The sequence below is a fragment of the Lonchura striata genome, chromosome 8, assembly GCF_046129695.1.
Source record: "Lonchura striata isolate bLonStr1 chromosome 8, bLonStr1.mat, whole genome shotgun sequence".
Lineage (NCBI taxonomy): Eukaryota > Metazoa > Chordata > Aves > Passeriformes > Estrildidae > Lonchura > Lonchura striata.
In genome coordinates this window covers 24,903,382-24,924,870 of record NC_134610.1, presented here as the reverse complement: position 1 = coordinate 24,924,870, position 21,489 = coordinate 24,903,382, and the positions used below count along the sequence as shown (strand labels likewise).

General features: G+C 41.0%; 1 protein-coding gene across 3 annotated transcripts in view; it reads left to right on the top strand.

The window, feature by feature from the left end:
- The window catches only part of RAPH1 (Ras association (RalGDS/AF-6) and pleckstrin homology domains 1), a 150,777-nt gene that overhangs the window by 47,869 nt on the left and 81,419 nt on the right, over window positions 1-21,489 (top strand). Inside the window, exon 1 of one of the 3 annotated variants that reach the window (XM_021531342.3) lies at window positions 16,750-17,093. The exons of the other annotated variants lie outside the window; for them this stretch is intronic. The gene's annotated coding sequence lies outside the window, so the exon portion shown is untranslated. Of the gene's footprint in view, window positions 1-16,749; window positions 17,094-21,489 lie in introns of those variants that run through there. 3 annotated transcript variants of the gene reach the window in all.

The following is a 21,489-nucleotide window of genomic DNA, read 5'->3' as shown; positions in this document are numbered from 1 at the left end:
GTTCACAGAATGATCTGGGAACTACTTCATGTCTCTGGTGGAAGATGGCAGGTTTTGTGGCTGAACCTAGTGGCAGGAGTCCTTTACCCTTTCTGTGACCTAGGAGTTATAGAGTTATATTACAGCTATGAGCCCATCTTTTTCTTTTTTCTTTTTTTTTTTTTAAGCAATCAGGATGAGTTCTAAACTAAATGGGCATTGATTTTGTTTGGAAGAATTAATGGCTGAGGTGAAATGCCCAGGAGGTCCTTGAGGAAGGAAAGCATAAAGAATTTTCAGGTTCTGTTCTTCATTCAAAAGGCTCTCTTTTCCTCTAGTAATGCGAGTCCAGTTTCAGGGATCTCTTTTTTAGGAGCAAGAGGTCCTAGATTACTTTCCCCTGAGATCATTTGCAGGGTTCTCTGCAAGTCCTGATGGCTTTGACTGTACAGTGTTTCAATGTGTGAGTGAGAAGAGGTGGAGGCAGCTGGCATTCATTCCAGAAATATGTGGGCACTGGACTTTGCCAGGGCCACGCCTGGGAATGTCTCAGCTCTTCCACTTCAGGGATGCAAAAACACAGGCTGCTCCTTAGAGCTAGTTAGTTCAATCTGCCAAACTCACCTAATTTTCTTCTTGGAACATGATTTTGTGCTTTAAAGGTCCTTACCCTTCAAAGGTGTCTGAGTCTTAGGGCACACTCGGTTAGAGAATGCCCTGGAAAAGGACATTCTCTGGAAAAAGACAGCCATAAAAAGGGTTTTTAATTTCAAAATGCCACATCATGTGCATTATGAAATGATATAAAAAGCTACAGCTGCTCTGCTAATAATACTCTACATGCTTTAAAATGAAACACTTTATGAACTTGCTGTCTTTCCTTTATCACAGCCTCAGTGCTGGTAGCCTGAAGCTAGCTATATTACCATATCAATAAATAAAGTGTCCATCTTGCTGTCTCTTCCTCACAGCCTTTATGAAACTAGTAGCCCCTCTGAAGTCAACTAAGCCACTTGCATGCATCAAAATGTTTGCAGTGAAATTTCAAGGGTCATTCTTTCATTTTGGTTGATTATGTTTCATAGACACACAGATTCAGCCATTTCCCAGCCTTATCTATAAAGCATCCGCCCCTCTATTTACATGGGAAGGAATAAAGAAAAGAACAAACTACAACATGAGGGCGCTTCAAAGGCAAGGAACAGTGTTATCTGCAGAGAAACACATATCCACAGCCTGCTGCCCATAAGGAGTAGTCTGAAAAGACTAAAGCAGCACAGAGGGGAAAAGTAACACAGAGAAGGCCAGCTGTATGGTTTCCATTGTCATGTCTAGTGTAGGATAGAAGATACACTTTATTTTCATTAGGACGAAGTGAAGCTGAGCTGCCAGGCAGTGCCTTTAGATCCTGAGTGCACTCTCCAAACACAACATGTAATGAATACATGAAACAGTTCTACTTGAATGGTGCAGCCATTCACAGTGTACAGTGTGATTAGCCTGTGGTTTCACGGACAGCTCTGATGCAGCTCCCATATCTGAGTCTGTGTCACTGGGGACTGGAAGGGATGTTGGCCACTGCCCAGCCCTTCCAAGTAGCATGTAAGGACAGCTGAGGACAAGGAGTATATCAGAGCTCTAAGCTGCCCATCGGATCATTGAAACTTGAGATCTTTAAAGAAGAGTGAAAATACAAACTGTGTTAGTTCAGTAGTATAGCACAAAAACATTGTGTGAACTGTGTTGTAAGTAATCAATACTTAATGTCACAATGAGCCTTTCACAGTTTCAGAAATACCATCTTAAAGGAACGAAGCACTCAAAGGATTAAAAATGAACTTTATGTGTCCTGCTAGGATAAACAGGGGATGTTTCCATTAGGTTGATCCTGCTGTGTTACACTCAGGCTGTAGCACACAAGACAGTGTTCTATTGTCCTATATTTCAAAAACCATCTCCTACACTAAAACAGGAAAAAATCTAATTTGAAATTAACAACCCCATCATCATTTTAAGGTGGGAAAAAAAAAAAAAGGAATCACACCACAGATTCCTTTGTCTTCAAGTACCACTTCCTATATTTATCCCTTAAGTTCTCAAACATAGTTGATCTGCTGGAGAATAAAGTGTACATCAGCACTGGAAAGTAAGGCATTAGGTACACATGAACTGATCACATTAGTGCATAATTAGCACATAATTTTCTGGAGATCCCATATGGCTCTAATCATATCATTACCAACAGCAGCACATCATATCATCCAAAATAAGCAGGTCAAGCTTTGACCTTTATCTAGGATACATGTTTTGGTAATAATAGATATTATTTTAGGCTAGAAATAGATTTATGCTGTAATTTATGATACAGGGTTGTTTTTTTTTCCCTTAAGAGTGAATGTTCTCTTTGATGATCTTGGTGATGATGTCTGCTATCTTACTGCTGTGACTGACAATAACATAACAAAGCTGACTAGATCACCAGCTCAGTCTTACAACTGAGTAAGAGTCTGGCATTTTACCAGCTCAAATAGTGCTGCACTGGCTGCAGGGCACAGGGAAAAAAGCAAATATTTCAGCTGTGTAGACTGCTATACAAATAGAAAAGCAGACAAGGCAGCCCTATCTGGGAAGAAAAAAGGTGCATGTGATGACCTCCTTCCTTCAAGTTAAACAAGTAAAATCTTCTCCTGAGTTATTGTCACAAGTTCCTCTCCTCTGTAAATGTGCACAAAGGGCAGTGTGCTATATCTGCAATTTGGCAGCATGACAAGAGCCCAGAGAGGATGTTTTGCAGTCAGGTCTCACTGTGCCCTGTGTGTGTGTGGTCAAGGTGCCAATATGTGACTGAGGACACAAGACAGCAGATGCCAGTTAAAACTGTCACATTTTCTTCTATTCTGCCTCTGCTCCTCAACCAGCATCTTCAATGTTGCTATTCCATGTTGACATTTCATGTGTTTTGCTCTCTATTGTGTCCTGCTTTTCTTGCACTCATTTTTTCTTGACAGAGCACTGAAGTTTGTCAGGACAAATGGAAGCTGCCTACTTTCTGCTGCATGTCCAGTATTTTGGTCACTCTCCCTTTTTGTCAAGGTAGACATAAATGTTGGGGTGTGATAGAGGTTTCTATCAGGTCTGGCACAATAAGCAGTCTGAGCTGAGATATTTTTGGCTGACAGTGTTCCAACGTGCAATGCATGGCGCAATTTACTTGGCTTTGCTTCTTTCCACAGAAATTAACAAAATCCATACGATGCTTCTTGCCTGTCAGGAAGCTATACTCTGAATTAATCTCTCATTTGGGAGACAGGCTATATGACAGAGAAGATTAATCCTAACCACAGATAACACTTCCTGTCTTTAAATAGTTTTGGTAGATAAGTAACTTCTATAATGAAACACTATCCCACAGCAGCTTGGTCTAAGCCAGGAACTTTTGAGCTTTAATTCTGGCTTTCAGACAAAATCTCTTTGTGGATAAAAGTAAGTAGAAGCCTGGTTTTGCTTTTGTGATTTCTTTGACAGAGAAGGTACACCCTCAGCTTTTTTCAGACTCATCAAAAGTTCCAGCTCTTCAGCACAAATGCATCCCTGCTTCTCTTGCTACTTATTTTCCTATAACCTAGTCGTAGAGTTTTCCCTGCAGATGTATTGAAAGAATAAATTATCCAATGTCAGAAAGATTTCTGAAGATGCAGGTCATGGCTTGAGGGAGATTCAGTCATGCAGAGTGCTCTGAGGTTGCTCTAGGGAGCCTGCATTGTTATCATGGTCCCCACTAGTACTCAGTATTTACTTGTAAAATGTACCCAGCAAGACCTCATTCTTGGATCTGGGTCACACTAACACTCACTACTACTCATGAGTAAGATCTGGTCCAAAACCCATTAAAATCAGAAAGAGCCTTTTCTATGTTAGATGGGTTGGAGTCAGGGCTATGCAGGATGCACCAGCCTTCCCCACTTCTGAATAGTACAGTGATGACTTAACACACAGCTGCTTTCTGAGAGCTTTTTTTTACACAACTGGGGAAGTTTTGGCCTCTAGAACATCAAGGACCATACCATAGGCACTGTCCAAACGATATTTAAAAAATAGGGTTCAGACTCCTGCAATCTCTTGGCAGTACTTGCTATTTAAATAATGTTTCAAACCCTGCAGAAATAGACTCTGCATTGTAGTGATTTTCCTCAGATTTCTTCCACCAGACAAATCAGGGAGAGCAGGCTGTGATCACCAGGTCTTGGTATTGGGGCAGAAATAAACAGAAACAGAAAATGTTGTATGTAGGAGTCTCACACTTACAAGGACATTTTAAAATAAGGATTGGTGATGAGGTGAATTCTTTGAAAGAACTTGTATTTGTTTAAGGGACCTTTTCTATTCTAGCATGCAAAATATTGGGCTACATATTGGAAGTTTATTCTAAAGATAGTTGTACAGATGCAGGCGTATCACTGAGACTCCAGAAACACTGTGACTACGATTTTAACTTAAACTAGCGCCAAATTATAATCGCCACATCCCAGGGCTATGCTCCTGCTTCTCCTGAGCTGTGAGCCAGATACACAGCACTACAGAGGCTTGCCTGGGTCCTACACTGCTGCAACCTTATTAAACACAGGCCAAAGTATCAGGCAAAGATTTCTGCATCCATAAAACTGGTAGCCATGAGCAGAGCTGAGTGTGATGCTTTGATGAATGTTTGAAGTAATAACCCAATATTCTTCCTTAATGGTGGGGGAATGGACTCTATGGTGGTGACTCCAGAGTGATGCTGTGGCTACTGGCACTGTCTTCTAATGCCCCATGTGACAAAATGAAAGATGAAGCCAAGTTCCGTTCTATGGTATAATGATTTTCCCTAGTGCAGATGCAGGCACAAAGATCTCAATGACTGAAGCAAAGTGGTCCTTGACCCTTTTTCAGAACTGAGTAGGAAACATGAACCAGTGCCTCTGTAACCTCAAGAGGAGCCAATAGCTATAGTAATGGTTAACCAAAAAAGAAGATCACCTGTTTAGCCTCCCAGGCCAAGCAGTGAGAAGCAAATAAGGTTTCTGTTTCATGGATTAGAAGCAGGGAAACTCCTTTATCTGTGTTTGCTTTTGGCTAGGCCTTTACTGGCAAAGGGCTTGGGCAATGTAATTGAATGACTGTGCCAGTTCAGTCCTGCCTGTGAGCAGCTGTTTGAGGTAATTTCCTCCAAACCTTCAGCTTTGCCCCATTTGGAAGTCCAGACAGCAGGGCTTTAGAGCATTGAGACTCCAGGCACCCAGCTCTTTGCAGAGAGCAATGGTGCCTCTGCCCGGGATGGAAACTGCACAGCCACTTTTTCTGCCTTTTTTGATTCTTTCATTTAAACCAAATGGGCCAAACAGCACTTTAATAACAATTGCATTGAAATGGAATGGAAATGCTGACTGTTAGGGCTAATATCCATGAGGAATATTGCTGTAGAGAGGGTTTCCAAGAAGAGTTCTTAAACCAAGTTTCTCAGTTAGTGGCCTAGTCTACAGCTAAGGTATCTCAGTATAAGGATAATGTTTTTTGGAGGCAGTGTGGGGTCAGCATAGGAATAATTTATCTTAGTTAACTGTAACCTCTAGCACTAGATCAGACATCCTACTTAAAAATAGGCTTTAGATACTCTGACTTTTAACTCTAGTAGTTGAAATTTAAGCTCCAAATATTTAAATCCCTAAATATAAGTGGCCTGGTTTTCCGGGGTGTTAGGCATATGCAATGCCTATTGATTTCAATGAGAATGTCAACCATTTTAGAAAACCAGGCCATTGAATTTAGTCATTGATATATAGATTCCTAACTTTAAGCAGCCAGGTTTGAAATATTTTCTAGCTTTATGTGGTTCTGCTTCAGCTTCAGTAGAAACTCAGTTTCATGAAGTGAAACCTTTAGCACCCTTGGCTTACCCCCTTCTAGCCCTATTTTCCATGCTGTGGTAAGTATTCACTTAATCCTGATTTTGCAGAAGCAAACAACAACATCACATAAATTTAAAATACTACTTGAGTGACTTTATCTTTATACAACAATTAATTCTGAGACAGAAGGAAATTTGTGCTGCAGAAGTATTCTCTTTAGTACAGATTGCACATTCCAGTGGGAAAAGCAAAATTAAATACATGGTCAAGTTGAATACGAACACTGGGTTCCAACTACATTTGGACTGCATCACAAACTAGTAATACTAGAAAAATTAAAATGAGCACTATTTCTTTGCTGTATTCTAGATTAATTGTGCTAATCCCACGTGACAGTTGACTAGAAAGGAGTAGGAATGGATGTAGCAGGAAACTGTGTGCCAGGTCTGTTCTAGATTGAATCTACCAACTGTTCAAACACAGTCCTACTGCAGGGACAACTAAATAAATATGCTTAACCCATGTCACTTACACTAGCTTGGCATTAGCCACAGTGACCAAAAGACTTTCCTCCAAGGACACTCACTTATCTGTTAGAGTTATAAAGGCTGTTAAAATTTCCTTTCTCTGACTGATACTCATATAATGGCACAGGCTTTCAGTGGACTTAGCCTTAGACTTTCAGAGAGAATTAGCAGCACTTGTTGCTTGAATACATTTCATTGCCACCTGTGGATTCTTTGGGTTAAAAGGAGGCAGCAAATACATCAACACTTAGGGAGCCATTTGAATCTTAAAATCCTAATGTGGGAAGCACCTATAGAAGGTTGCAAATAGGCTGAACCTTCGCACTGGAGTGAATAATATATATTAACATGTCCAAAACTGGGTCAAGAGAAACAGCAAATTGATTAGACATACCTTACAGGGGGCAAGGGTAAGATGGGAACAGAGAGGTGGAGTTATGGATGTTTTGGAGACCAAAGGATGTGGTGGAAGGAGAATTATCTTTTTTGAAAGGAGGGCATTTGTTTCCAAGGGATAAGCCTGCGCTTCAATACCTACACTGTTCTGCACACAACTTTCTGAGCAGCAGTAATTCAGGCTCTGGGTACATTTTCATCTGGAAGAGACATTATGCTTCTTCCTTCAGTATGCTCCAGAATTCTTGTTAATTCACTGTCACACTCTGAAAGGTGGAACTGCACAGGAGCAGTCAGATGAGCAGTGAGTAGGTAACAGCATTTCTGCTATCAGCTGCTTAACACAAGGCACTGCCAGGTTACTTAGTGAAGGGGAAGTCTAGAATAAGAGTGATGTGGACTTGGCATGCTGAGAATCTGGTTGCAATCTGACACTGGTATTTAGTGGCAGGATTTCTATTTAGCTAGCTAAAATTGTTTACAGTGGTGTACAAATAGCTCAGAATGCCCATTTTTCTGACTTTTTGGACACAGCCATAATGTTTTAAACACAGGTGTTGGGCTAGGTCTCATGTCTTTGACAATGTACACAACGAACCCATGACATAGTCATAATGACATCCTAAGTAAACCTGTACAATAAACATGCCCAAGCAAACAAAAGACAAGGAACATATGGGGTGCTGTTGAGGTTGGTTTCTGCTTGGTTATAAAACAAAACCCAAAGTGAGCACCATTCATAAACTATTTAAAGAAGACACAGCTGCAGTTTGAATCTTCACTTCCCCAGCCTGGCCCAGCTGCACAGACCCTAATTACCACTGGTTTTTGACTGTGATAGAGGAGAGTTCTCAGGAAGCAGCCAGTACATGAAGAACCTTGTCACATCCAGTGCATTAAGAGCCCTCAACACCCTCCTGCAGCTGCAAGGGGCCTGACACCACCCCTCAATCTCCTGCTCCACAGTCCTAGCAGAGGAGACATGCAGACATGCTACAGCAGACATGCAGCCCAGCTTACAGAGCTGTGACCCCCACTGCCACCACAACATAACCTGCCTTGGGGACAGGCCTGCAGCTGCAGCTCAGATCCCATTTCTGGTGAGACTTGAGCACAGCCTGTCACCTTGAATGTTCTCCAATGCATTTGTAAATCAGCAGGGGTAAACCCCTAAAAGACTTCTTTTATTATTATGTGTCATTTATTATTGTACTAAAACAGAACTCAGGCTCCTGTGCAAAAATTTTGTCCTGATGGAATAAGACGGATGAAGGTATTTGGAGCTGCTGAAGCTGAAGCAGCCCTGCAGGATCTGTCACTCTGGCCAGGTAGCTCAGTAGCTGAGGGTCTCTGGGCTGCCCACTTTAACCAGACCAGCTGTCCACTGTGTCCAAGGGCAGTGTGTGCTGCTCGCACACTGGCTGTTAGGGCAGCCAGTCTGTTGTACAGATGATGCAGCCTGGATCTGTGGGATTTGCTGCCTGCTGCCTGAGTCAGTACTGACAGCACAGGCAGCAGTAGGGGTGTGGTAACCCAGGTCCTGCCTCTGCTCTCAGTGCTTGTTTATGCCAGATACTCACACATATGTGACAGGGGACATATGTTTTACTAAAGAGCCGAAATGAGTTTTGACACAATGAAAAAGTGGGAAAATATCCTGTGGAGGAAATGGGAAAGGAAGGACAAGAATAGCAAAAATAAAAACAGGCAGTTGCACACATAGATTTTTTGCACTGTAAGCATTGGCAGATTGCTACTCTAAGATATTTGTATTCCTCCTGGTTGCTTTGGTGGTGTTATCTACTTTACAGATGTCAAAATGGAGTGCATATGGAAGAGGTTTGCAAGGGACTGTGGAGTGGCCTCATAGATTGCTCCACTGAGTTTATTTGAGAGCACAAAGGAGAAGATAGCTTGTAGTTATAGCCGGCAACTAATCAGTAGAAATGGAAGAGATAGTTAGATTTTGATGGGTTTTACAAGAATTTGAAGCTCATGTGATGAGGGTGTACTGGGCTGGGCAAAATGGTTAACATTAATGGATCTTTGGGAGGGTCTGGAGGCCCTGGAGGGAGTAACAGGGCAGCAAAATCACCTAGCATACAAGCATGCACACAGCTCAAGAAAGAGAAGTGCCAGTAAGGTGCTTCCAAGGTGACCAGAAGAACTCATTGAGGTTGGCAAGCATGAACAGGGCTACACTAATAAATAAAAAACCATAGAGTTGCTGGTGGGCTCTGTTCTTTGATGTTATTTTCATGTTGTGTTATCTAGTTTGTTACTAGTTGGCATATACAATAGATGTTGCAAGTTTTTTTGTGTCTGTTTTAAGCTTAGTTGTCAGGTAAATAATCAGGAAAATCATGGGGTTTAAATATAATTTCAAAAATAATTCTTAGAAAGAAATTTATATATTTTTCTGATTAAAAATCTGTCACTTCAGTGCACACTTATAAGCTTTCCAGTTGCATTTATAAAAAGATGTTTAACAAGAAGGCAGCATCCAGTTATGATTGTAATGTGACTTACAGAAAACCTATCTGAGATAACATGAGTCAAAAGAATCCACTGGGTCTTCTCTTTCTCTACATATACACATTGATACAGTACAAGTGAAAATGAGTTTCAAGATCTGAATAAATGACAAGGTACCTTTCACTTACACAGTATAATTTTGCAGGATTTGTCTCTTAACCTTTGAAACTTTATGCTGTTCAATTCCTTCCTCAGAAATCTTGTCCACACAGACTTAGAAGTAATCCCCTAATGAGCAATATAAGTGCGGTAGAGTAAGATGGAGGGGGATTTTATTTTCAGCTTTCTTAACACCATATGTTCACTTAATCCCACTCTTCATTTAGCTAAAGGTAATCCCTGAGTACTTGAGAACAAATTACATGCAAACATACATTATGTGTATGGGTGATCTGTATATAACTCTGCACATGTGTCTTAGACTAAGAAATCCCACTGATAGCTAAGGCAGTTGAATTTTCCCATACAGAAGCTCCCAAGTCATCTATCTCAAAAGTATACATTAAGATTCAAGAAGGAAGTTTTCTCTGAAGGAATTACTAATGAGGATTGCTTGGATTTTTTGCTCATCAAATCTTGAATAAAAATCTTCAAATTTATTCTTAAGTGCCATTTAATTTTTCTTGCCTCATCACTAAAATGATTCAAAAAATCATAATAGCTCTTTCTGATAAGTCCAGAAACATCATGCAGACCACTTAAACATGCCAAAATGTTTATTTTCCACTTTTCAATTCAGAATGGGAGCTTTAAAAAAAATTGTAGACATTTCAAAGAACAATGATAAAAATGCTGTAATTTTCTGTTCAAAAATCTACTGTCCAGTTATCTATGGCTGTTCAGAAAAAGAATCTGAAACTTCCCACAGCTGTTTTCAGTCACTCACTGAAAGAACAATTGCTCCAATTTAAACTACTTATTTTAAAAAATGTTAACAGTCCAGCCAATATCACTTAAGTGGTCAAGACAGAAATTCCAGTAAATCCTAATGTATAATTTAAAATATATATGTCAAATATTTCATATTTGCATAAAAATGACAGGGAAAAAATTGTTCTGCTCTGTAAACATTTGGTACAGTTAAATAACAGAACTTCTGGAAAAAGCTGTACTTTCTACCTTGTCTTGCAAATAAATTAGTGCCAGGTATCTCCTGAAATGAAAAGTCTATTTGAGCAGGTCACTTTCCAGGATGAGATCTGAAGACAAGATGAGGGTGAAGATGTGTAGGAAGAACAGCTAATGCTGCCTGGAAAAACAAACCATTGCCAGACTGAGTATACCAGAGATGTGTCAATCTACCTCTGCAGCTCCAGAAACTGTCACATTGCTGCAGTGCATCCACATAAATCTCCTCCTGCAATTATGGCCAGTGCACAAATGGGTTTGACTGAATTTACCTCTGTAAAGAAAGGAAACTATATGTAGTCTTTTGGATTTTCACAGTGATATTCTTTGAATATCTAAAATTCAGTTCTCTCTCTGGCAACAATGTAACTGATATCCCTATTTTATTGCACATTGATAAAGTCATTTTCACTTTAAAAATTATTAAATCAGATCTAGCAGGTAATTATTCTGTATCAAATATTAACTGCATATAAAGTATTTGGTGTAGAAGGATATTTCAATATTTTCAACATTTACAATAAAATGCTCTTTTTCTACCTCAGTAAGCAAAAGATGTCCTGAAGTAAAAATGTTCTGAAGTGAGCTGAATTTTCAGTGTAAAATGAGAAATGTTGTCATGGAGGAAGTAAAAATAGGTTAAAAGTAATCTGAAAGGTAAATGACTGCTTGTTGTTTTTTATGCCTTACTTTGTAACAGTAACGCAGACAACATGAACTCCAAAGATCTTCTGAGAAGTGCTTTCCAGCCTGACCCAGAGAAATGCCTGATTCAGGCCCCTGGGTTATCCTGGGGCTCTTCCAGTTTGCCATCAAGCACAACCTTTATACCTGAAGAGCCAGTATAGCCATATCAAGAAGGTTATTACAAGAAAATAAGAACTTTTCAGGAAAAATTTGGATCACAAAGTAGAAGTAGCAAAGAGAAACAAAATGAGTTTCTTTTCCCACCCCACTTTGCCACTCACCTCCCTCAGTATTTCAAACATATTGTGGATTTGATTATTTTATGTAAAGCAGTTGTTCTCAAGAGTGCAAAACTTCTGGTACTCTGCTGCCATTTCACTGTGATGTTAATGACCAAACTTCTGCCTTTACATTTTAGCAATGGGATCTTTTGAAATGGTGATGTTTGCCACTATGCTTAAAATTCTAATGCTGTTTGAATAAATGTAGGGAAAAGAATCACTATTTGTATTTTAAGTGAATAATGTTCCAGAACCTCAGCATTTTAATGAATAAGTAATCTCATAGTTTTCAGAGACAGATAAAGACTATATTTATTTGTAGAATTGTTTGCAAAATAGTTGCCATAGCTTTGATTTCTTTTTTTAGACCACACTTAACCCTGTAGTGACTTTTCTAAAAACTGACCATAACAATGTCCTCTAGCATTTGTTTACATCATCCCCCTTCCTGTTCATGCCACCTTTTCTTCCCCATGTTAATGGCCATTTTCTGATTCATCTTCACCACTGAAATTTCTTTCTCTGGGTTTTGAAGATATGGTCAGGTAGAAAAGTGTTGGTTCTCCTGTCTCCAGGAAGATGATGAAAAACCTTGCTTTACAAATCGCCAGTGCATCTGATGTGATTGAGACCCACACTGACTTTATTTTCCCTTGTAATTATATTGAATGAGCTGAAGGAAAAAAAAAGGCAGCAGGAGAGTATTAATAGATTCTCACAGAGTGTGATAGATATAAAGGCCTGTAACTGTGCTTCAGAAAATCACTCATTTATTTGCCTTTCAGTAAGAGTCTCTAGAAATAGAAGCATTTTACATTATTTTGTTCCTAAGGATATAAAAATATATACATTTTTAATTGCACTGTGGAGAAGGAAAATTAATAAAGACAACTGCGCCATTCCCCATTAGTGGAAATGCCTGCAGTTAACCTGCCTCAAGCACTTTCAATATCACTGAATCCCTTGGGTGGGATTTTCCAAAGTGCCAGCATTAGCTCAGCCCTGCTCCCATTAAAATCAATTACTGACTTTAGCCTGGGAGGAGAGTCCAGAGAGTCCCTGTGGTGCCCTGTATGGTGGAAGATCCTCATCTCTGTGTGTGTTGTTCCTTCCCTATTTTTATGTGCATGGCTGCACAGGTGCTCTGATACATTCATGAGGGCCAGGGTTTGCCTCAGAGGATTTAAAAAGGAATGAGAAAATTAACTGTGCAGAATAAAAAGTAATGGAGGGTAGCAGAGATCATGGAGGCAAGAGGAGCTTCATGTAAGATGAAATTTCATCAAGTGTATACAGAAGTTGCCTAATCGCAGCCTCTATGCCCCAATTCATAGAGCAAAACCTACCAGAACATGTTTTCAATATGATTTCACACAGTATGCTTTCTGTCTATGGAATCCAATTGTAATGGGCAGTCATCAGGGCAAAGAGTTTAGTAGAATTAAAAAAGAGATTTAAGAAGCTTTGTGAGCAAAGACAAAATTTGCAGCTGTATGCTCCAGATTACAACAATGCAGGGGACAAACAAGCTTCCTGCTTCAGCAGCATAAGCTGATTGCTTTGATGGTAAAGAAGAAATGGTTTTTTTGGTATGTGTTAGCCATGATGATTTATTGAGATCTGTGATGGAGTGGTTTGAGTCTTCATTAAAAGGACTGGTAATGATAACGAATGCTATAGATTATTTGCTAGTCTGAAATGCTGACATTTCCATAAAAAGAGTATCAATAGTAAGTCTGTAATGAAGTCCCCTCCCAAGCAAGGGACTGATATGGCATTGATGAGAGCAGAATTTAGACTTTGGCTATAAACAAGGTATCCTTTCTGACTCTAAGGAAGTATTATTCTCTCATCACCTGAGAAAGACAATGAATGCTTCTCTAGTTCTTAGAGATGGAATGAAGGGTAAGTGCATGAAAAAAAGAGTGGTTATATTTTCATCCACAGACATTCTGTTCTTTGGATTCAGAGCTATCATCCCACTGTAATTCAGGTGTACTTCAGCTGGAATTAGCCAAGATTTTTTTCTCATTTACACTGATTAAATGAGTCCAGAAAACAGTGTTTCCATTCCAGTGTTTGTGCTGCTGCTCCTCTGAACCCGTTCCCCCATGCAAATGGCAGCAGCCTTCCCACTGAACGGTAGCCCTGAGAAAGCTTAGTGGCCTTAAGCCAGAACATGAGGAGTTTCTACAATGGATTATGTATCATGCTGGCTGGCTTGAAACCCCAGGAGCTCCTGTCCAAGTCTGCATTCCTATTACAGGTTAGTGCTGTCATCATACCAGTTGCTGCAAGGTCAGAACCCCTTAATGACATCGTTGTTCATAAACAGTAGATAAGATATGAGAGAAGACATTTTTAATGTAAGTCTGGATGAAATGAATTATTGATGTTAATGGCTATGGGTGCTATACCTGTTGCTAAGAAATGCTGTAATACTTTGTCAGAATTCCCATTTGGAAATGCCATTATAGCTAGGGGAGCAGTGATAGATACAGTATAGATTGAGCAAGCTATTGATGAACAGGAAAGGCTTTTTGAGGATTTTGTCTTTTTAAGGATTTTTGCCTTGAACCCTGTAGCTAGCAAAAGAAGTTCACAAAGAAGCAGGTAAAAAGCATCAGACTGCCCTTGTCCTTGTTAGAGCTGGCAGGCACCATAAGTGCTCAAGGTTCCATGATGGTATAGTTGCAGGGATATTTAGATGTACCTACACATGCACACACATATAGTTTTGATTGATAGTCTAGGTCAGACCCAGCAGGTCTTCACCAAAATATGAATTTTCAACTGCTCAAGTCATTGAGCTTTCTTAAGTCCAACAAAGCAATCAAGATGAGAGTTTATCTTAATTTTGAACTCTCATATTTCCAGCCCTTGCTTGGTGTATCCTTCACAGAAATTCTCCCAGCTATCTAATGATCCAGAAGCCTATGTAACCTTTGCTTATTTATGTTTTCTTATTCAGGATTATTTAAATAAAGAAAATAAAACCTTTGAAGGATTCAAAATTAAGCTCAACTGCCAACAGTGCTTAGCTGTAAGTGAAGTTGAGATTGATAGGCAGCATTTAGGAGAAGAAAGGGTCAACAGCCACAGAATTATTTCCCTGATTTAAAAAATGATCCATTTTATCCTTTTTTATTACAATGCAGATATACATTTAAACCAACCTTTTAACCTTCTCAAAAGGTTTCACTTATTTTTTAAATTCATTACCTGTTGATTTCATTGGAGGATGCGTGACTAAATTTCCTAGTCATAAACCTTACCTAACATCTGCAGCAGGTATGTACTATTTCCTTGGCCTGGGGGATGATTTTACATTAGTAACTTGTGTCTGTAATTGGATAGTGGCTCTGTAGGATGCACACAGATCCAATCTGGTCCTCAAACTTCAAATAGTCTAGCTCTGGTCTCTACATTAAATCAACTCTGTTGTCTGTTGTCTGTTGTCTACTCAGGCTCAGGGACAACTTACAAGTTTGATATAAGAGAATAATATTCCCATATGCCAAAAACAGAGTTTGCAGTATCAGTTGCAGCCTCTTTTTCCTTTTGAGGGAATTTCATAGCTGAGGGTATGAAGCTTTGCACACTTTATAGCTGTGCAGTTCCTGAGCTGCAGTGGTGCAGAACGTGAGACTTGGCAGTGCTTCTGTTCTGGGTCAGCTGCCATGGAGCTGCCCTAAGGAACCTGGCCATGGCACACCCAAGTTACTCCTTACATTGCCCATGCACTCCCTGTGCTTCCTCTGGCCATCTGAAGCCTGCTTCTGGGGGAGGTGTTGTCATTCTAATCCCTTCAGGGTCACAGAGGATCAGTAGGAAAGTGTGGTGGGATTAATACAACCTCCAGACAAAGTCTAACCTGCTGATAACATCAGATTCATAGTCTCTGCCAGCTCACTCTCACTGCTGATATGCTGCAAGTGCAGAACAGCACTGAAATCTGAAGTACTTACCACTTTTATTAAATAAATGTGAGCCCAGACACCTCTAAATTGTGGAACATCACAAACCACGAAGCAATATATGAGTAGCAGTCTAGAATTTGGAACAGTTGGATTAAAAATATTTTATTTGCAACTCCAGAAGACTACGGTAGTCTCTTGGTGATGAATGCATGTATTTTTATTCCATATTGATAATTCATATATTTCTGCATCCGTAACTTTGATCTTGTCTGGGATGTTGCTAATTGGCAACATTTCATTATGTTGTCCAGAATTTTTAAGTGATTACATGTTAAGGTGAATTTATATAGCACAGATTTTAAATGTTAGAATTAAATGGGTGAACTTTGTTTTTCAAATTATTTAATTGTATGTACACATTAAAATATTTTTCTCATGTACTAGCCTGTATTTTAAACAGATCTTCAAGTTGCTGTTGACCTAGCTTGCAATCCCATTGTTAAATTAGTACTTACAGCAGTAAAACAACAAGCGTCATTTTGCATAATTGTTCACATTTATGGAAAATACTGTACTTGGACTGAAGTTTTGTGCCTGTCGAATACTAGATAAACGCTGATGTAAAACACGCCTGTGCCCTGTCACGATAGACAGCGGTTGTAGCACAGGGGAAAAGCACGTTCGCGGAGGAAGGCAGCGTGCACGCCACCTCTCCTGCGCTGCAGCTTGGAGCCCCAAGGCAATAAACTGTAATTAAGCGAATCTCCCCTCCTATAGCACTACCTGCAGTAGCAAGCAACTAGCGTTTATTCCACTCTGTAAATAACTTTAAAAATAGTGATCTCGGCCCTGAAGCTGTGGTAGGATGAGAGACGGGGGCAAACCCTTCGCCGGGCCAGAGGCGACGCGGTCCGCGGCTGGCCCAGGGTCAGCGAGACACACGACCGAGGACTTCGGTAGGATTTCGTAATTTGTCGACAACAGAAACCTTCGGCGATCGGAACAGGGAACGTCCCGCAGCGCCTTTACCTGCGGACGGAACCGCAACCCCAAGCTGCCTGGAGCGCGGGCAGCGCCCGCCGAGAGCGCGCCGGCACCGCCCGGACCCGCTCAGCGGGCAACGGCACCGCAGGGATCGATCGGCAGCGAGGGATCGGCAACGCAGGGATCGATGGGCTCCGCGGGGATCGGCAGCGGCGGAGCGGCTCCGCGGGGATCGATGGGCTCCGCGGGGATCGATGGGTTCCGCGGGGATCGATGGGCTCCGCGGGGATCGATGGGCTCCGCGCGCCCAGCCGCCCCCCGCGCGCCCAGCGGCCGCTCCGGCGCTGCGGGTCCGTCGCCGCCCCCCGTGGCTGGCGCCGGTCCCGGCAGGGCGGGGCGAGGCGCGGCCCGCGCGCCGGAAGTGAGCGGCGGGGGGAGCCGGAGCGGCGGCGGTGCCCGGGCGGCAGCGGCGTGTGGGGAGCGGCGTCTCCGCCGCTGGGCAGGGACGCGCCTCGGCCGCCGGGTGGAGGCTGTTCCGCGCTCGGCGAAAACAAGGAACGGGAAAGGAAGGGAGCGGCGAAAGGAACCGGTATCGGCGGCCACCATTAGTGGAGGCAGGAGGAGCAGCAGCAGCAGCCGCCGAGAGGGTCTGCGGGCGGAACGGACCCGGGTGCGCCGCCGGCAGCGAGCGGGAGCGAACCCGGCGCCTCGCCCCTCTGTTCTGTGGGGCGTCGCCGCTTCCCGCCGGGGCTCCCCCGGAGTCGGGGCGAGGTGAGTGGCGGAGCCGCCTTCGTGTCGCTCCTTTCTGGAGGGCGGCGGTGGCAGACGGGCGGGCGGCGTTTCCTGCCGCGTCCCCTCGGCCCCCGAGCCACCGCCGAGGCTGGGCGGGAGCACGGAGCGAAGGGTGCGGGAGGGGTGCGCGTTCACCGGCCCGCGCCTGTGCCCCGCGCCCCTCCGCGCCCCAGACACCGTCGGGTGTTTTTTTCTCGAGAGGCTCTGGTAGCTGGTGGAGGATTCTGGTATGTGTGTGCCCCCGGGTTTTCCCCGATTGAGGCATGTCTCGGAAGAGGCTGGGAAGTCAGCCGGGGATGCGCGAGGGATGTAGTGTGTGGCATCCAGACAATGTCAGCCTGGGTGAGTCCCCACCCTGTGCAGCCGCAGGCAGTCGGGTCCCCGGCGCAGACATCGCGGAGGCGCGCGCTGCCACCCGCGGAACAAAACGCGCAGATCCTCGTTCCTTTTGCAAGAAGGAATGATGGGTTAAAAACGCAACACCAAACCTGAAACCTGTTAAGCATACGACCTACTGAAGGCAGACTGGTTTGCAAAGAGCCTCCCAAGCAAGCTTGATCCCTGCGTTGGTTTTCATCAAACTGAGAGTATGGTATATTATTATATCTGTATGGGGAAAACCATTGATGGTGGGAGGGAAAGGAGGAGTGTCTGTATACACGAGTGTCACATGACCTTGTAAAATTCATATGCCTATACTTATTTTTGTCTTGTTTTAAGAAGCCGCTGACTTACCTGTTCATTTTGGAAGGTTGCATTTCTTTTGGATTTGTTATCTTGTGAGGCAGAAAACAATCCGTGTGTTTGAACACAGTCTTTGCGTTTTATCATTTTTACTAGGATTTTATATTTTTACTGGGCTGTAGGTGTTTAGAAGGAGATGAACAGCAGTCTGTGTAGTGCAATTTATTTTTTACTGGTGGATTACAGGTATACTCCATTTGGCAAATGTAAACTATTTCATATGGCTAATATCTTTACATTACCATTCATGTGGTGGGTGGATGTTTTGTGAGACTGTAAAATCACACCCACTCCATTTTGAACAAATTGTCTCTTTTTGTCTGTTCCGCCTAGTGCCCTTCAGACATGGATAGGTTAGCCTGTTAAATACCTTAGAGAAGAGGAATTAATTGATTAATTCTAGATATTTATTGAAACAGTATGTCTATAATAACAGATCTTCCAATTGTATTGTCTTTAATCAGCTTTTCTGTGCTGAGCAGTTTCCTGTTAAAATAGAGGAATGGTAAAATTACTTGATAAATCATTTTGAAGATCAAAAGTGTTGGTCATAATCTAGGAAATACTTTCCACGTTAGATCTATAAAGATCTAGACATCCATATTTAATACGCTGATATCATTCTTGGGTGGGTGTGGTGGATAGTGGAACACAGAACTGGTTTTCTGCACCCAAGTTGGTATGTGATTTTTTGTATCACTGGGTGATACTCAAACTACCATACAGAAATCCATATTACAGAAGCTTTTTGCTTTCATACAACAGAAAGGTAAGTGGCACCAAGCAATTTATTTATTGCCCTCGTACAGTTTTCATTTTCAGGTATTTCCTTAAAATGGCTTCATTTTTTATGCTCAAATGATATGCAATGAAGCGTCCTTCTACCACTGATTCTCTGATTCAGCATGTGGTGACAGTGAGAAAAGTATTAGTAAGAGATAAATCACAGTTAAGGAAAGCAATACAGTGTACTGGCTGTTAATTTATTGAAAGAGTATAAAAAATAATGTGAAAGAGAGCGCTGATAAATTTTATATAATCTTCAATATGCCTTCTTTGTATAGTATCTTGAGACTACTGCCTTCAGGTTTGGATTTAAAGTAGTTTTTGTACAGTGGAGTAGTGTATTGACATAAACTGCTTTCAGCTTCCTGTGTGTTGGAGCCTGTTCCTTTCTTAGTGAAGTAAGCCTGGGTACAGAGAACACCTGTTGGTTTAAAGTATTGTGTGAAACTGCTGCAATGCCTTTCGTAGGTTACACATAATACTTTAAACCAACGCTGGGCTTGCTGGGGTTGGTTTTAAGAGGCATTGTTTTTCAAAAGGATGTCTCAGAGTTCTGGCTATCAGAATATTTGGGTATAGCTTTGTTTCCCCCAAACCACGAATCTTGTTTCGGCGTTGCTTCTTTATTTGAATTTGGTCCTTTGTCTGTTCCTTTAGCATTAAGTTTTTCAATAGAATCAACTGGCTTTTCTACTTAAAAAAAGTTAATTCTTTGTGATTTAAACTGTAGATCTTCATCCTGTGTTAGTCTTATCTTTACTGGTCATACTTGCCTTCCTTCTTCAAATGTTTTTCAGCTGCTGGAGAGGGAAGTAAAAACCTATCAAAGTGGGACAGAGTTAAATCTGAGTGATTAAGTCAGGTAAATACTAGGAAGAATAGTACTGGAGGTCTTAGTCATTAAGTAATTTACATCACCTTCTTAATAGAAAAATAATCCAAATTGCTTGTGCTACAAATGAAGCCAAAGGTTACAAAATAATCACATTCTGCCTTTTTTGTTGTGTTTTATTACGGAATTTTCAAATAGAACTGAAATAATGTACTTCACAGCTTCCCATTAACATCTGTTCATACTGAGAATCCTGCTGATTAAATCTAGAACCTCTTACATACACTTACCAAACCAGAAATGTCCAATTTCTGTTTCTGGCCCCAACAATTAGCCATTTTGCCATGTTTCACACTCTTTCTCTGCAGTTGCTAGAAGAAAATGTGTTGGTTTACAGCGGAATCGGACAATGTCAGATAAACAAGCCTTATAAAAAGGTGATCCAGATGTTTTATTGCTAGGAGTTAATAATACCTTGAAATTACACCAGATTGCTAAGTAGTCAGGTTTAACCTGTTTCTGTGTGGATTGTTAATTTTGTTTCAGAAAATGTAAATTATGAAACAAAAGTTGACATATTGAGTAAGTCCTCTTAAGAATTCAAAAAATACCTTTGATAATTGGAGGTCACAGATTTTGAGTGAGTACACATACGGAATGTTTTCTACCTTTAGGAATGTCTACTAGGTTAGGTAATGCCAGGAAATAAACTTGCACTATAATTGCCCTTTACAGTTGTTCTTCAGATTAGCAAGGGATTTGAACTTCTCTTGTTAATCTCCAGATATTAGTTTTTATGTGTTAATACTAGAAATTAGTAATAATTACCCAGTTAAACAAATGGGTCCCTGTGAGAAAGAACTGAAATTCAGTAATGATAGAGTTTGCTTCTAATCCTTCATATAGGAAAATTGTATAAAGACTAAGAAAAGTATCTGCAGAATATTTTTATGCAGCTTGATGCAGATATATTGACTGATATTTTCTGACATTTTAGTGAATTAAAGTCAGTTCTCTGTTTTGTTCCAAGTAGGAATTTTAGTTATTTTCTATGTCCAGCTTTAGCAGAAGTGTTTTGTGTAAGATGTTAAACAGATTGTTTGTTGAACTTGTTTTTTAAAATCCATCTGTTAGTGAAGAGCTCTTGAAGTGTCTTGGTCTGGAAGGTGCCGCTGTACTTGTATTGTACAGAGGAAGATGACGTATATAAGGATTTGAAATTGTCCTGATATTAAATAATAGGAAAATCATTTGTTGCCATCTTCTATCATAATGAGTTAGTTGGATTTTAGGGGGCGTCAGGGGAGGGAGGCCTGGGGGTGGGGAAGGAATTCCGGGAATGATACAAAAATAGTCACAGGACATAATTTTCACCCATTACAGAATTTCTAGTCTCAAAAATAAATAATTTTAACAAATTATAATAAAATTGATTAAATCTTCATTGTCTTTGGTCTTTTCAAGACACCAGTGTGTAAGGTGAAAGTTCTTATATCAAAATATTGAGAGTCTGGTAAGGGAATTATTATTCACAGTAGTAAAACTCTTATAGTTACTTAAGTAAATATTATAGCGTTCAAGAACTCAGGTTGCTGGTAAAAATGCACTGATTTTGCATGGCATAAATGGTAAACTGCATGTAGATTATCTTCTGTTAAAATTATCCAAATTATCATCCCTTATTGCAATGTTAACATTGTGTTATTCTAATTATTGTATTTGACATCTGCTGAAATGGTCATGTATGGTGTGAGGGTACTCTGTCAAGTGTTTAGAATGCCAAATTGTGTTCATATGCAAACACCTTACTGTTTTCTACTGTTTATTACAACAGACTAGCTGATTTCTAGCAGATCAGCATTAGAAAGAAACAGGTGCAAGAAGTAACATTACTCTCCAGTTTTGTGACTGCTAAGTTTTTTGTGTCAGTATTGGACTTTCATGTAAAAATGTCTTGGAGAAGTATATAACCTGATCATTTTTCTCAAGTGTAGATCTGATTTGAAAAATATG